Raw genomic sequence first — 11,063 nt, 5'->3', positions numbered from 1 at the left:
AAGAGTTGAAAAAGGTCATTTTGATCTGTTTGCCATCCATTCATGGCCTCAGTCCAGTACGGACAAATTCCTATCTTTAACAAAGGACATTGTCTTGGAGGGTTGAAGAGATTACTGATATGCCTAAGAAGTTTGTGTGAAAGCACTTTACAAAATCAAGCCAAAATGAATGTTTTCAAAAGCTTTTCTTCTTTTCTCTTACAAATCATTATTGTTTCAGTAGGAGCAGCCAAAGGCAGCCATCTCTATCTTTCTCAGTGCCAACTATTGACGCATATTATTAGCAGCTACATAAAATGGCCCAGTTGGAAGTCAGAAGTGAAGAAGGTTATACCTGCCTGGCAACTTGAGTTCCTGCTAGAAAGTACAAAAAAACCTGTGCACTGATACATGCATTGACTTTTCATTGCTTCCCAGATAAATTCTTACACAGTGTTCTTAAGCTCAAATCCATAATGAGTCTAAACAAATAACATTCTCATGGATTTTGGCCAGAGCAGAGGGCACTCAAACAAAGCTCATGAACATCTACAAAATCCCATATGGACAGCAGACACCATGTTGCTGCAAAGTTTTACATTTACAAAAATTGTTTGATTATGATTATAGGGATTTTTTTTAAATGCATCAAAACTGCGTGGACTAGATGCTTTGTTTATTCACAACAGGAAAAATTACAGAGCAAGTAACATTGGATGGCTTTTCCTTGCTGCTTTTCAAGAATTGGTGAAAAAATATTTGGCAGTCGCTCACTGTTGGTTAAGGTTCTTTTTTATATACAAAGCTTTAAGGTAAATAACATAAGGTTGCTCATTCAAAACTATCAATATTGCTAATATAAATATTTTCATTCTTTCTCTTGTAATTTCTTCATATTCATATTTCTTTAGTAGGAGTTTTGATGCAATTGAATTTTCCTGTGCTAACACATTACAGAATGAACAAAATTTTAACTGTTTCTATGTCCATTTCATGGAACTCAATAAATGCTATTGTTTCAGCATTACATATTGATGATTTAAGGACATTTTGAATGTCTTCACATATTGATTCATTAAGCTTATGCAAGATTTTTTAAGACATGCAAAACCATCCATTTAAATAACAAAAAAGTGAAAAAAGGAGCTAGCTAAGAGAGACAGACTATGTTTGAAATCACTCTATAGAGGGTATCTCTGTAAAATAATTTCTTCTTACATTTTTTATTTTACCTTCTTATAAAATCAAACATTTTGCCATTTTCCAAATTAACAAAAGTTTCCCTTAGGATTTAAAAAACATAATATTGGAAAGTTCCTTCTATTCAGAACAAAGAATTAAGAGACCTGTCCATCAATTGCATTGTCATTTATAAGTAAAAGTCTGTAGTCTCTATGTCTGTATAGAAAACCAGTTCTAACTCAAAGAACTGTGGTGGTTGTAACCCTAAACTGAATTATGTGCCTTAAGTAATTGTGGTGATTTTAGCCTGGATGGACAGCAAGAACCGATCAAAGCCATTCTATCACTCCTTTCCCTAGTTGGAAAGGGGAGAGATAAGAATTGGGAGAGATTATTCACCAATTGCTGTAAGGGGCAAAAGAGACTTGATTTGAAGAGAGACTTGATTGGAAAATTATTGAGTTTATTATCAATCAAACCAGTGCAGGAATGAGAAATAAACCTAAAACTTAAAAAAAAATAAATTCCCCTCTCCCTTCTTCCCAGCGTTAACTTCATTCCTGAATTCTGTACGTTGCCTCCCACAGAGGGGCAAGGGGCAGGAATGACAACTGTGGTCAGTTCATCACATGTTCTCTCTGCTGCTCCTTCCTCCTCAGGGGGAGGACTCCTCACTCTTCACCTGCTCCAGCCTGGGGTCCTTCCCAAGGGCTTCAGATCTTCATAAACTGCCCTAGCAGGGGTCCCTCTCCATGGGGTGCAGTTCCTCATGAACAGCCTGCTCCAGTGCGTGTCCCCCACAGGATCACAACCCCTGTCCGCGAATCTGCTGCACTACAGGTTCTCCTCTCCCCTGGGTCACAGCTCCTACCATGAGCCTGCTCCAGCACAGGCTTCCCACCACATCACAGCCTCCCTCAGACATCCATCTGCTCTGGCATGGGGTCCTCAATGGGCTGAAGATGGATCTCTGTTCCCCCATGGACCTCCATGGGCTGCAGATGGGTCTGTGCTTTAGTGCTGGAGCACATCCTCCACCTCTCTCTTCACTGACCTTGATGTCTGCAAGGCTGTTCCTCTCAGGTGCTCTCACTCCTCCCTGGCTGCAGTTGCAGCTGTGCAATAACACGTTCCCTTCTTGGATACACTTTCCCAGAGGCGCTGTCACCACTGCTCACAGGCTCAGCCCTGGGCAGCAGTGGGTCTGCCTCAGACCCAGTGGCCATTGCCTCAGCCCGGAATGGGGAATTTTCTAGCGGGTTCTCATGGAAACTACAACTGGACGCTCCCTGCTACCAAACCCTGTCCCTGCAAACCCAGTAAGTGTTCAGTTAAATCTGGCTCATATGAAGCTGTTACAAGTCTTGCTGACTTGGAATGTTCAGCACTTTTTCTTAGCTGAATCCAGTTCATTGAGTTCATTGCTCTTAATAAAGTTGCGAGCACTTAGCAAGAGAAGCATTACACTAAGTACAGGAACTGTGGAGAGCCATTGTTGGGGTACTTGCTACTAATTTATGCTTTTGAAATGCACAAAGCCCTCTACCATGTCAATATTCATCAGGATGTGTTGTTTTGGTGGATTCAAGCTTTTCATCGCAGTGAGTGGTACTCCTGAAAAGAGATCCGAGCCTGTTGATTTCAGTTAGCTAGTATTTGATTGTCAAATCTTTTTATTCTTGTTTCTCTGAAGTTCTGGGCAAGCTGAAATGACTTGTTATAGAAGGAGCTATTATCTCTGATGCTAGTGTATAATAATCTGTGTATATTTATATATATTTATATATATTATATCTATATATATATCTGCAGTGACTGCCATTTTTATATCCATTTCTTAATGCACATAAGAAAATTTTGTTACTGGTAGTAGCAACCAGCCTTACTACTTGAAAATTCATTGACATCATCCAATGCTATTTTTATTAAATAAAAAGCACATAAAAATGAAATGAAAACTCATTAAAAAATAAACACGCATGCTATACCATGGAAATGGATCTTAACAAATATTAATAAGGAGTCAAATAGGAATCACCAGTACTACCTGGTATAATTTGTTTCTTTATGCGCACATACTAAGTGCAGCCCCATCCCATTGGATCCTGCAAATTTTGGATGTACTATAACAAAGATACACTTACCCAATGTGAACACGGTGAGGCTCCTTTCCTGCCTTGGAATGACTCCTAAAGCTCGGAGCCACATGAGGGCAGCAAAGACCCAGACTCCAAGGGAGGGTTATGTGAGCGATCAACAGATGTGAAAATGCCACAGTGGCTTCTTGATTCTCCTACTTCCCTTTTGCTTTTCCCAGATAAATTTTAAGAAGATCATAACAGTGATGGTAGAAAGTCCATCACTGCAGACTTTTAGAAATCACTGGACAGAGTTGATGGCACTCTCTTGCCATGAGGAAAGTTCAACGGCTTTCAGTGGGAACTCCCAGCATTACTTTGGAATCCCAAAGCCTGTTTTATTCACACTGTGGATGACAGGAACTGTATCATAGTTTTAAAACCAAACTATTCTCCTTTGTTCCTAAGCTATGGAATATGGCAAGTTTTCCTCTGGTGCACTGCTTTAGTAATATTTTTTTCTTTTGAGTGCTCTTTCTTCTTTTGACCCACTTTGCTGCTCATTTTCACATCTGCTTTTTCTGTCACATTGATTACAAAACAACTGAATACCCTGGTTTTTATAACTGTTTAAATGCTTTATAAATTCACACATTCATGGAAACTTTAGGAAATCTGAGCCAAGAGAACCCCCACTATCTATTGCCTTGTCAGTACAATCTTAGCCTAAATTGCAGGAGCATACATTTCATATGTCTGCATTTTTACTTTCTATTGTTCTACTTAGAACAAGTAACAAAGAGTGAACTTAAACAGCAATAGAAATTCATAAAAATCAGTTTAATAAACATGCATGGCCTGCAGTCCTCTTAGTTTATACTAAACGGAGTATTTCATAACTATACACAATGAAATGAGTCACAATTTCTGTCAATATTGAGATAAGTTCCTCTGAAATATAAAGCATTTGTTACAAATTAAGATAGTAAAACCTACCAGCTCTAAGATTTGATATGACACTCAGCAGTTGTCAACCATGATAATTCCATTTTCTGAAATCTTAGTGCTGATCCTATTTCACCTAGGCAAAGAAACAGGTGGTTACCCTCTTATTTCATTGTTATCCTGATAGACTAGTATTCCATTTTTATGCTGATAGAGAAGTTCATCACTATTTTTTATTTTCCTAAATGTTAGTATAAACTTTTTACCAAGTGACTGTGGCACTGATGCTCACAGTGCAAGTAGAGCTGAATGGCAGACATCTCTTCTGCAGTATCTTTCCCCAAACCATTAAGTCCCAGCTCCCACTGATTAGAACCAGAATCCAGTCTTTCAGACAGATAGTAGTTTGTGGTTTTGCTTACACTACTGTTGCATTGCATATGCTGGAGTACTTTAGAAAGTTCTTCTCAGATGTTCTGTCAAATGAAGGAATCAAGTCCTTGCTGCAAAGTACTCCTTTTGTGCTTACTGTAAGTATGTGTCATAAAACATCTCTAACTGCATCCCACCACTTTTCTGGGGAAAGGACTGCATATCTGCCACACTGAATTTCCGGCACAGGCATATATCTAACCTGTCCCAATACAGAAAGGCTGCTGGATTATCAGCAGCTAGTGTTTCTCAGATGTGTATTTATGTTCTGCTCTAGGGAAGTCCTCTTCAGAGGTTTTTCAGTACCACTGAAACACTTGTAAACATTCTTCCTCTAAGACAGAGTATATCAAGCAAGAGGAGGGAGGCAAAGGCTAGAGTGTAGCTGGAACAATTAGAGCAGAAGGGGATCTCGATGCATATGAGTAACTGTAGCATGGGTAGAGTACACCACAAAATGATGGTAAGAAGCATATTGATTGTACATCAAGATTCATAAGGGTTGCAGGACTATCGTGAGTGCTTCAGCAAATTGTTGCCAAAAATGTGAGTTAGTGGACAGGCAAGAAATAAATAACATGTTTTGGAGTGTGGAAGGTATATCTGAGAGCCTGATTTTGTAATCCCCTCTAAGTGATCCAGACTACCAGCAGAGAGGTAATCCTACTAACACTTGAGAACAGATGAATATAATAGTAATTCAGGAGAGATGTGGCCACCTCTTATAGAACTGATGACATATCACTGCCCATAGATCACTGCCCATAGATCTTACAAGAACTTTGGTATCCAAATGATCCATTGTCCAATTTGCTGTAAAAGTGGAAATAATTCTGGAGAGGAGACAGTGAAATAAGTTAGTGAAATAAGCTAAACCTGAGGTCTGGAACATGAAACTAACTCTACCTGTATATTAATGCCATACCTGTGTTTATTTTCCAACTTGTTTGCATGCCACTACCATAATTTCTTAGCAGTATAACATTTTTCAGTGAGTCATTCTGACTCAGCCAGTCAGGCGTTGTAGGCTGGAAAATGTTATGACTCCTGTGAAAATATTCAGTGATAGATTCCTCTGTGGTGGTAACCTCTGTTAGCTTTAAACTAACAAAGGCTTTGAAGTCTTTGCAAATTCCTTCTCATTCTTTTTAACCTCATTTTCAGAGGCTGTTTCAAATACAGAACTGTTGATTGTGCAGCAAACTGAGTAATCTCAGTCTGTGTCTCTACACTGGAATCATTCATCCTATTAGAATTGCCAGATTGATGATGAACTCATTTTCTTAAGTTCCTTCATAGACTTAGAAATCAATGTATTGAATGTATTAATAATTTTAAAAATTTCTTTCACTGTTTTCAATACTTATTGAAAATGGTGAACATTTGGTTTTAAACTTAGTAGTTTAGAATTAATTTGATAAAATATTATTTAAAATAACTTCTTGATGACTGTGTGGAAGTAAAAGCATCAACAAAAAATTCAAATACAAATTAAAAAATAAAATTAGACACAGTCACATCCAAATATATAAATTATTTCTTGTGTAGTAAAAGTATCAGCTTAGTGAGCTGTAACGTGAAAAAAAAAGTTACAGTGTAAGAAATCTGGGGTTAGAAAATGGATGTTATTGTTTGGTTACACAATACTCTTTAAAATTTTCATCACATTTTTCTCTTTTTAATGGGATTTTTTTTGAAAGAAGCAGACTGTTAAAAAAATGGTACTGTCAATTTTTTCCTATTATGCTGTACCTCTTTTATTTCAGTGTCTTCTCTACTATTTTTTCTGTGAATCATACTAAAACTTTCTGAAATCCTTTAAATTCATAGTTGAGGAGTTTCATGTACTGGTTTTAAACACATTTTCTGTTGAAAATATTTTTCCTGTTCTAGTGCCTAGAGTTGCCAAACTAATCTACTACATTTTTATAAAATTTTTAAATGAAATTTAATGAATAAAAAATAATAACTAACATATTAAAATATGGATGCTTTCAGTGAAAACTTGTTCCATACTCCAGAACACACTTTTCAACTCATAATAGCCATTATTTTAATTTAAAAGCCTTGTGTCACTGCAATTCAGGATAATTTCTATTAGAGTTCAAGGTGTTACAGTACTGTAAAAAATACAAGACATCCAATCTCAAACATTCAAAACACGTTACCTGGCAAAAAATATATTAAAAAATTATTAAGTTTTATTGTTTAAAAATGTTTGAATCTTTAAGTAGTTATGTAGAATATCCATATGTGCCATCACATAGACTGAAAATAGTGTTTTAATATCTCATTAAAAATTGCTTACTGTTTTTATGTGGATTTTTCATGGATATACCTTTTGTTCTAAATTTTACCTCTCAAGCTCTTGGTATCTGAGCATTGCAGGAGAAAAGCAGGAAAGTTTCCTCTGCATATTTTTAATAATTATTATGTGCAGTAGTCTCTTTTACAAGTTTTTTTCTCATTTCACAAGTAGAACAAAATTCTTCAGTTACAATAAATATTGCAGATTCAGCAAGTGCAGAACAGACAAAAAGAAAAGCTGTTGCACACTCAGAAAAACTTTTTTACTTTCTTTTAATGGATAGTTCCAGAAAGCAACTCTAAGCCAGAGAAAATTCAACTTGATACTTCAAGATTAGCTGTGTCTAGGTGAGTCAGAGAAGCCAGTGTATGAGACCAAAACTGATGGGGAATCAGAATGTCTCTGGCTAGAAGTTTCTGTGATACAAAATCAGCCAGAAACAACTTTCTAACACAGTTTTGCATATTAGAAATTGAGCGTTCCTTATTGCAGTTCCTTTGCCAGTCTGGGGATCCTTCCCCTAACTGATCACCCCAGCATCAGCTGAATGGAGTTTTCATCATGCACACTGATTACATACTCATTAGTCATGCCCTTTTACTTGATGTATATGTATTAATTCATTTACATAGTCACACTCCTTGTCAGAAGTCCTTGAGTGGTCTTTTGGGGTCTTCTTTGGTGACCTTTAGTGTCTGGCATCATGATATTTGAGGTGGTCATTCATTGATCCCCGTCCTTGAGTAAGATCAATGCTGTTGCTTTGTATGACTACTGCTTTGTCAGCCTTGAAGAGCTGAGCTGGCATCCTGTTTGCTTCAGTTTAATCCTTTATCTATTTTTCCAAGACTGTGCTGTTCTGTTTTACTGTCCTTATCAACTGGAGCATTTTCTGGTCCAGTCCTAAGAAAAATCCAAAGGCCAGCCTGTACTTATTCGTGGTTAATTGAGTCCAATCTTCTTATAGAAAAGACATTTCAGTCTTCATGATGAAGGAAGAAAAATTCCTGGAAGAAATACAATGAATGAAATGTCATTGTTTCTCCACACAGGGAAGAAGAGTTTGCCAGGGATTTGAGATTGCAAAGGACAAATATTAGCTGTGGGAGAAGAATCCAGAGGGCACAGTGCATTGCTTGTCAGCCTAACTTTTCCTACAGAGCATGCGGGTTATGTTTTATGGGCTTGACCTGCTAAATTATCTACTCCTTTGCACACAAATTTTATATAGTTTCAGCAGATAGTGACCTGAATACACTATGAGAGAAGCAAGATACTTTACTTGCTGCAATCTTTGGAGTGCTATACAATTGGGCTCTTCAATTTTGTGTGCTTGCTTTAACTGTTGACCTACTGCACGGGAGAGAGGGGAGTTTCTTGTCATTAGCAAGTTTAGTTTTTTCTTCTGTTTTGATAGATTTCTGCAAGTGACTTTTGCAGCCTGTGTGATACAGATTTGCAGGCTGTAGCAAATAGGATTGCAACTGACTATTTAGAAAAGGGAGAATTTCATCCTTCATTTCAGCAGAATGTAGATATGTTAGCGCTGTCACTTGTTTTCTACCTTACTTGAAAATTCTTCACAGAAAACTTGCCCTGGTTTGTGAAGAAAGCCTATGGACAACTTCTCGTCTAAGAACCTAGAGCAATCTTAGGAGGAAAAATACTCTTCAGGGCATGTTTTCAATTGTGTGCAAATGAAGTAATGTATGGTATGTAGGTGTCTGTGAGAAGTTCCAGATTAGTTGTTCTTCACCACCCCTTTGGAGGCTGTGCTGGGTCTAGCTGAGATGGAGTTAGCTTTCCTCATAGCAACCCTTTGCACCTATGAGCAAAGCAGCACTGATAAGCAAAAATCTTCTGGCTATTGCTGAGCAGTCAAGGTTTTACTTTCCCCACTCTGCCACTCCAGTGAGGAGGCTGGGGATGCACAAGATTTTGGGAGGAGACACAGACAGACCAGATTACCCCCGCTGGCCAAAGGGATATTACATACCACATGGTGTTATACTCAGCAATAAAGCTGGAGGGAAGATTTTTCTTGGAGGCAGTCCTTGTTTTTAGACTGGCTAAGCATTGGTCTCCATGTAGGGGGAGGAGATGGGTTCATCACATGGCCTTGGTATGTGGTTTTTTTCGTGCTTTTCTCTTTCCTTCAATTTTTAAACTGTCTTTAACTTGTTCTATGAGTTATCTGACTTTCCTCTGCCTATTCTGTTCCCCAACCCACTGGCGAGGGGAGTGAGTGAGTGGCTATATGGTTCTCAGGTACTGACTGAGGCTAATACTCCACAGGGGTTCTCTCACATGCAGAAAAAAGGGCAGATTTTTGTATAGAGAGAAAATAAGATGCATGATGGAGCCTGGTCAGCTCAGAGACTTCGAACAAAAGGGAGCGAACAATTTTGGTTTACAACATCTTTTCTGATCCATGTTACACTGTTTTATTTAATCCTGCAATGCTTTGTGTAAATGTATGCATGGTCTCCGAATTACAGAAGAGCAGTGGAGGCCATTTTATAAAGAAAATTTTGTCTCTTACAGCCCCTTGCAGATCATTTCAATGTGAAGAATGGTCCTGCTTAGATTTTCCCACATACTTAAATTTTCTCTGCTGCTGGGTATTTGAAATGGGGATCTCAATCTGCTGATGGCAACAGTTTTCTAGAGCAATTACCCAAGGGAGTTGTCAAGTCAAGATACAGTTTCATTAAATCTGCGCCATGAGAGAGCATTCTCCTCTCCATAACCATCAAGAGAGAACTCAAGCACTGCTTTCAGTTTGTGTAACAATGTACTATCTTCCAGATAGGCAGCAATTCAGACATCAGTATCTGTCTTTGAACATCTCTGGTCAGCAAATTACTTCATTAAATAATTTTTCTGGTGTTACTTATCGTGGTCTCTTGACTACATATGATATTAAGCAATTTCAATCATATCATTTGGATCAAGCAAAAAAAAAAAAACAAAACTAATTTTTGTTATATAAAATTTTAATTTAAATAAACAGAATTGCAATCATAAAAATTAGTCCTAGAAAGAAAAATTTAGCACTTACCAACTCTGGGACAGCATTACTAGAAGTAATAATCGTTCATTGGTGAGTTAAAGTCATCAAACCTGAAAAAGATGCACTGAATTTTTGTTCTCAAATTTCACCTTTTATGAAATGAAGATTAATATCTTGCTTTACTGTATTTGAAGCATTTCTATTTCATTTGTCGGTGACAAATTCCCCTTTATTTCATAGAATATATTTTTCTTAATTTAAGACTAAAAACACAATTGAGCTAAGAAATGTTAGCTTGTTATTTATAGATACAAAAGGATGCTAAATACAAAGAGCCATAAAAAAAAAAGAGGACATAACATCTCCAGAGTCCTCCATCTCCTACTCTTCGTGCCTCCTTCCCTTCCCAGAGAGGATGTGTTTTTACATACTGTGGTAGAACAGGAGAAAATACTCTACAGGTTTTGTTATTGCAGTTAGTTTTTTTCTTTTTCGCACTCATTGTCTGATTTTCACCTATATGAGTTAGCAGAACATTGATGTCTGTTCATTCTGAAACATCTTATGCAAACCCAAACTACAGTTCTGCACCTGTCCTCCTGCGTCCCATACTTTTTGGTCAGATGTTTCTGGTGCGAAACTTCGGCTGTAGTCATTTATGCAGCAAGACCCGCAACTGGGAACATAATGAATACACAGGGGAATAAAGATCCAATTTCAAAGTAACAGAAACAATCTAAAGCAGCAGGGGCTGAAGGAAATGGGAGCATTTGAATAATATTAACTGTATCCTCTGACCTCATTTACTCTTCTGAAAAAATGAACTCCAAGGACAAAATTAAAAATATAACTATTTACTGCAGTCATATGACCAAATAATATAAGACAAGCTTTCAAGGCATATTTATTTGTGACCCCTCTTAATATGATTTCATTTCCTCACCGCACACCTTTTTGTGCGTGCTTCTTGAAGTATCCTTTTTTATGGAGGCATACAGTAGAAAAACATGCATTTGAGTGTAAATGCAGAGTGTTCAACATTTGAAATCAATAAATCACTTCTAACATTACAACACATAGCAGGAGAGCAGTAGTCTGCATTTTAGAATGGTGGACTAATACTGGC

This window comes from Camarhynchus parvulus, chromosome 2 (genome assembly GCF_901933205.1).
Source record: "Camarhynchus parvulus chromosome 2, STF_HiC, whole genome shotgun sequence".
NCBI lineage: Eukaryota > Metazoa > Chordata > Aves > Passeriformes > Thraupidae > Camarhynchus > Camarhynchus parvulus.
This window is presented reverse-complemented; position numbering follows the sequence as displayed.